Below are 6,399 nucleotides of genomic sequence, written 5' to 3' on the forward strand. Positions count from 1 at the left end.
AATTGAAATAGGTGACGTTGGGATATATATATATATATATATATATATATATATATATATATATATATATATATATATATATATATATATATTTGGTTAAATGTGTGAATATGTGATAATTATGGTTATGTACATAATTGGAAATGTAGTATTAAAATTGGAGTAGTATACTCTTTATACTTGTCGAATACTTAATATATGTGAATATATTGATTAGTATTAGTTTACATGATTAGGCATGGTGTAATAAATTCCTATAATTATTGATTTTAACCATTGTATCTTTTTATACTTTCTTCATAATGATTCGTATTCTCACCCTTATGTTTTAATGTTGCCCTCGTTTGGCGACATGTACGTTCTGGAGTTTAGTAGCTCGTGTGCGATCTAGCCGGAGTTTTCTTCCGTGTTTGTTGGAGATTAGGTAGTGATAAGTGCCAAAATGTTGTTATTTTGAGTATATAATTGTGGCACTTATCGATTCTATTCATTCTGATTTTGTAATAAAATCCCCACTTTTGTGTATATATTCACATTATTTAGTTTTTATATGTTTTATATACCGTTTAATAGTTTTTCCTTTGTTTTTATAGGTATTCATGCTTATTGGAGCCTCGGGGAATAAAGTGTCGAAGGCACGGCTCCGATTGCGCGATTTTGGATCAAATAAGCAAGTTTTGTGCAGAGAGCGCCGCTGAGCGGCGTGTAAGCGCGCTTTCCAGGGGCGAACCAAATTTCCCTGGCCGCTAAGCGGCGGTTCTGGCCGCTAAGCGGAGGCCTGTTTACTGTTGTAGATATTTTGTGAATACGTGTAGTCCGCTAAGCGAGATTTGGCCGCTAAGCGGCCGTAGCAGAAATTGTCTTTATATTCTTTCATTTGAACCATTTTAGGGTTATGGTTTTGGAGAGTTTTTGGTTCCAACTCCATCATTTTCATTCTTAGAGTAGGATTAGCTTAGAAAACAACACCGGGTCATGCACTTGGAAGATCGGAGGTGGATTTCTCATCAACCGGAGTTGACAACCCGCGAGATGTTTGGTTTATCTCTTCTATTCTTTATGTATTGCCTTTGTGTTGGGTTTGTTTGTATATTTACTTGAATCTTATGTATATTTACCGATTATAATGTTATGTTTAACTTGCTTTACAAATCTGTGTTGATATTATCTTGGATTTTTGCTCTATGTTGGGGATTTGGGGTGCTTTAGAGATAAACTTCTTGAATCCTTATCTAGGATGATTATCTGTTAGTTTCTGAACTCTAGAGATAGATTTAGAGCTAACATTCACTGTGGGTATCTGTTCTTAATGCTTTCGTGTTTGAGCGGCGCGCGAGAGATCGCCGACGCGAGAATACGGATGTTCTCGTAGCTTCGCGTTAGAGATAACCTTAGTTGTGAGATGATCTCGTTTGTGCTCCAGAGATGGACGCTTATGTGAGAGATACGTGATGACATAGACGAGTATCGTAGGTTGAATATAATGGGTTGGTAAGTGTATGTTTGTGAAGAGTGGATATATTTACATTCCTGATAAGTTATTTCTCTTCTAAGAATGTGTTTATTCTTACCTGTCTATATTTTTGTTTACTTTTTGCTCATTCAATCCCGAGCTCGAAACCGTAGAAACTGTTGAATGGCATCTCTCCATCTCTGAGGACAATAATTCCCGGATCAATATTTCCAAATCTTTCTTTTGTTGCTTGCCCTATACTGCATTCAACAAAATGGCGCCGTTGCCGGGGATGGTTATGATTTCATTGCAACAATTTTCGTGGTTTTGAGCTTTGTATATATCGTATATATTGTATAGTTTCACTTGTATATATATATATATTTACTTGTACATGTTTACTTGTTTATGTTCACCATATAAGTTTACTTGTATACGTTACATATAAGTATACTTTTATTGGTGAATGTTGGTGAAACATGTTGATCTCGGATGAGCTCTTTAATAACACATCTTCACTTTTCAACTTGTGAATCCAACATTCACTAACTTTCCTCTTTTTGTATGATAATAGTTGTTTGTGTTCCATACTTGTGCATATGTGTTTGTTTGTGTACATAATTGTATACTTGCGTTTTCCTTTATGTTTGTATAATTGTTGTATATATTTGTACCAGTAACATTTGTTGAGTAGTTGGTTAGGAAACTTTCTTTAGGCTTGTGCGGTGAGACGTTACCATGGCATGACGAGAGGAGGCTACTTTCCAAACACCAAAACAATAAAGGCGTCGAGCTAACGACGTAAAACAAGCGCTTGTTGGGAGGCACCCCAATGGTTGTAAAGTTTTGTTTATTTTTATGTTTAAGAGGAATTTAGGTGAAGTGGTGTGTGATTGGAACAACAGGTGCAATTCTGACTTTTCTGAGTTCTGATGTGCCTGCTAAGCGAGCTCAGCTCCACTAAGCGAGCATAGCAGAATTTTGTTTTTCTGCTCTGTACCAGTGGGGTTCCCATTCCACTTGGTTCACTCCTTTTTCCCACTTTCACCAAGGCTAATTAGTTGTGTATAATAGTTTTGTTTTTCTAATTCTTTTGTGATTGTTTGTATGCAAATTTTGTTCGGTAATTCAAAGATTTTTGAGGTGATTTTTCAAAGCTTGAGTGTTTCAACCTGCGGATGTATGGTAGGATATTGTTTTTGAAGTGTATAATTCAAGGTACTCATTTATCGCTTTCTGTAGCATTGCATGTTTAGGAAACTTTTCACTTGTACAATTACCATACCATTCATTCTTTTGCATTACTTGCTTGTTGATTGAATCACTTTAGTTCCCAAACCATAAATGTGAGGAAGCTTTTCATTGTTTACATATGCTGGAGGCCACAATCTTTGTTTTAACTAGATTTTATTATGCTTAATCTTTTATTTATGTTGATTTTATGAAAGCATGAAAAGGATCAAGGCATTTTGTTTCATTTTGAGCACAACCACCATAACCAAATAGTCAATTCACCTTGTGAGTGTGTGATCATTTGTTAACCCTTTTGAGCCTTTTTGTCAATGTCCATGTTGTTTTTGCTAAATGCTTATCTTTGAGTGTTTAGTTCTCATTTTTGCATGGATGATTGATTCTTTGTTTTCTTGAACCCTCAACCATGATTTTTGGTATGAATTTTTACCTTGCCTTAGAAAGTAGGGAGTATTCACATGATGGTGTGGTTGAATTCAAGTTGGGGAGATAAATGGTTGCTACTTATGTGGTTGTTGCTATGAGGTTGAAAAGAAAGAAAAAAAGTGAAAAGAAAAAAAAAGGAAAAGGAAAGAAAAGAAAAAGAAAGAAAAAAATGAAAAAGTTTTGAAAAACAAAAAGAAAAGAGAAGTGAACAATTGTGCTAATAAGTATGGTGATTGGTTTGAGAAACTTGTGGTTATGGAAGAAGTTTGATCGAGATTTTGTTGTTTGAATCTTTGGTGGATTGATCACTCCCTTAGGTTTAGGCAAGTTTTTGTTTCGATTAGCCTTAGGACTTTTCCCTTGTTTGTTAACCAAGCCACATTACAACCTTGAAAAGTCCTTGTGATTCTTGCTTTTGTATCTTCAATGTGATTTTTAGATGAATGCATAATTTAATCTTTTGTTTGCAAGATTGTTGGATGAGTGTTAAAAGTCCTTCACCTTTGTGTGTTCTTCATCCATTGATGAATTTTTGCTAGGTGTGATTCATGATGTGAGCATGTATTGTGTTAGAATGTTTTGTATGCTTTTTGTACTTAGGATTAGTTTCATTTACATTTTGTCGTTGTAGGATAGTGGTAAGTATTTACTTTGTTTATACGTTTTTGTATTGAGCCATACATTTGTTTTTGGTTTTCAAAACTTGTTGATTCACAATTCTTTGGTTTATTACTTTTGATTCTTTGATTTATTTGACATTGTTTGAGGACAAGCAAAGTTTTAAGTTGGGGAGAGTTTGATAAGTGCCAAAATGTTGTTATTTTGAGTATATAATTGTGGCACTTATCGATTCTATTCATTCTGATTTTGTAATAAAATCCCCACTTTTGTGTATATATTCACATTATTTAGTTTTTATATGTTTTATATACCGTTTAATAGTTTTTCCTTTGTTTTTATAGGTATTCATGCTTATTGGAGCCTCGGGGAATAAAGTGTCGAAGGCACGGCTCCGATTGCGCGATTTTGGATCAAATAAGCAAGTTTTGTGCAGAGAGCGCCGCTGAGCGGCGTGTAAGCGCGCTTTCCAGGGGCGAACCAAATTTCCCTGGCCGCTAAGCGGCGGTTCTGGCCGCTAAGCGGAGGCCTGTTTACTGTTGTAGATATTTTGTGAATACGTGTAGTCCGCTAAGCGAGATTTGGCCGCTAAGCGGCCGTAGCAGAAATTGTCTTTATATTCTTTCATTTGAACCATTTTAGGGTTATGGTTTTGGAGAGTTTTTGGTTCCAACTCCATCATTTTCATTCTTAGAGTAGGATTAGCTTAGAAAACAACACCGGGTCATGCACTTGGAAGATCGGAGGTGGATTTCTCATCAACCGGAGCTGACAACCCGCGAGATGTTTGGTTTATCTCTTCTATTCTTTATGTATTGCCTTTGTGTTGGGTTTGTTTGTATATTTACTTGAATCTTATGTATATTTACCGATTATAATGTTATGTTTAACTTGCTTTACAAATCTGTGTTGATATTATCTTGGATTTTTGCTCTATGTTGGGGATTTGGGGTGCTTTAGAGATAAACTTCTTGAATCCTTATCTAGGATGATTATCTGTTAGTTTCTGAACTCTAGAGATAGATTTAGAGCTAACATTCACTGTGGGTATCTGTTCTTAATGCTTTCGTGTTTGAGCGGCGCGCGAGAGATCGCCGACGCGAGAATACGGATGTTCTCGTAGCTTCGCGTTAGAGATAACCTTAGTTGTGAGATGATCTCGTTTGTGCTCCAGAGATGGACGCTTATGTGAGAGATACGTGATGACATAGACGGGTATCGTAGGTTGAATATAATGGGTTGGTAAGTGTATGTTTGTGAAGAGTGGATATATTTACATTCCTGATAAGTTATTTCTCTTCTAAGAATGTGTTTATTCTTACCTGTCTATATTTTTGTTTACTTTTTGCTCATTCAATCCCGAGCTCGAAACTGTAGAAACTGTTGAATGGCATCTCTCCATCTCTGAGGACAATAATTCCCGGATCAATATTTCCAAATCTTTCTTTTGTTGCTTGCCCTATACTGCATTCAACAGGTAGTGAGTCGATGCTCTGGTCATGTAACACTGGGTAGACTAGTCGTGTTGAACTCATGTTTCTATTTGGTTATGTATTATGTTTATGACTTAAGAACTTGTTATTTTGCTACTTGTTGTTTGAGAGGCTTTCAAGCCAAATATTCTGATTATGATTTATTTTATGTTGAGATGATTATTGAGATATGATCATGGTATGGGACATGAATCATTTTATGAAATACATGAGTATTTTTGTATTTTCCGCTGTGAATGCATATTCTGTGTGAATTGTAATTAAATATTTAGGTGTTATTTGAAATGACCAGGTGTATCGTATATTGTAGATAAATGCTGTCGGTTTTTAAAAGCTTTTAGTTTTTGAAAACATTGATGTGACGCCCTTTTGAATTATATGCATGCTTATTCTCTGATTATATGCTTATTTATTTTGGGGTATAAAAGGGGTGTTACAGTTGGCATTTCAAGTGGCCTTTTAATTTTTTTTTTTAAATCCACGTCATTTTTTAAATAGTTTTTTTAAATCCACTGTCTCTGGCTGACAGTGTGAGATCTTCTTCTGAGAGGTTTGAAGGTGAAGCCAATGAAACGGAAAGTGGAAAATCAAAGTTTAAAGCCTTCGTCTACAATGTTGATTCACATATGCATAGATTTAACTTTTACAGTATTTAATGATCAATTCAGTTTATGTATGTCATATGGAAAAACTTGTAGAGAAGCATGGCTCAACAACATGAAAACAAAAAATCTTCATCACACTGCATGTGTTATTTAAAGGGAGGTGTAAATCTAGGTGTTCTTGTACTGGGTTATGCTCATGATACTTCCCGACTTCAAGGCCTGAGGCGGTAGCTTGCGGCGGAAGAGCGGGGATAATACGGCGGCGGAGAAACAAGCTCCAGCGGCAATCATGGTTGTTATTGGTATCTCAGCAGAGTGTGTTGTGGTGAATTGCAGGAAGTTATGGTGTTAGCTGGAGTGCAAGCTATAGTGGAGTGTAAGCTGGAGTGTGTTGTTTTTAGTCCCACATCGATTGTTGAATTAGAAACATAAGTGTTTATAAAACAAAGAAACCAATGGGCTTATAAATTAAAAGCATGATGAGAGTACACAGAGTAAAAGCCCAAATGTTACAAAAAAATATTTTGTTTAATTAAAAAACGTAAAAAAAATA

At 35.6% G+C, this 6,399-nt stretch overlaps 1 long non-coding RNA gene across 1 annotated transcript; it reads left to right on the plus strand.

Annotated features, from left to right (window-relative positions):
• The first annotated feature begins 357 nt into the window (after positions 1-357).
• LOC131625210 (uncharacterized) lies at positions 358-5,446 on the plus strand. Its single transcript, XR_009290776.1, has 2 exons — positions 358-424; positions 5,226-5,446. It is a non-coding gene; the product is annotated as an uncharacterized LOC131625210 (long non-coding RNA).
• The last annotated feature ends 953 nt before the right edge of the window (positions 5,447-6,399 follow it).

This window comes from Vicia villosa, unplaced genomic scaffold (genome assembly GCF_029867415.1).
Source record: "Vicia villosa cultivar HV-30 ecotype Madison, WI unplaced genomic scaffold, Vvil1.0 ctg.000195F_1_1_1, whole genome shotgun sequence".
Lineage (NCBI taxonomy): Eukaryota > Viridiplantae > Streptophyta > Magnoliopsida > Fabales > Fabaceae > Vicia > Vicia villosa.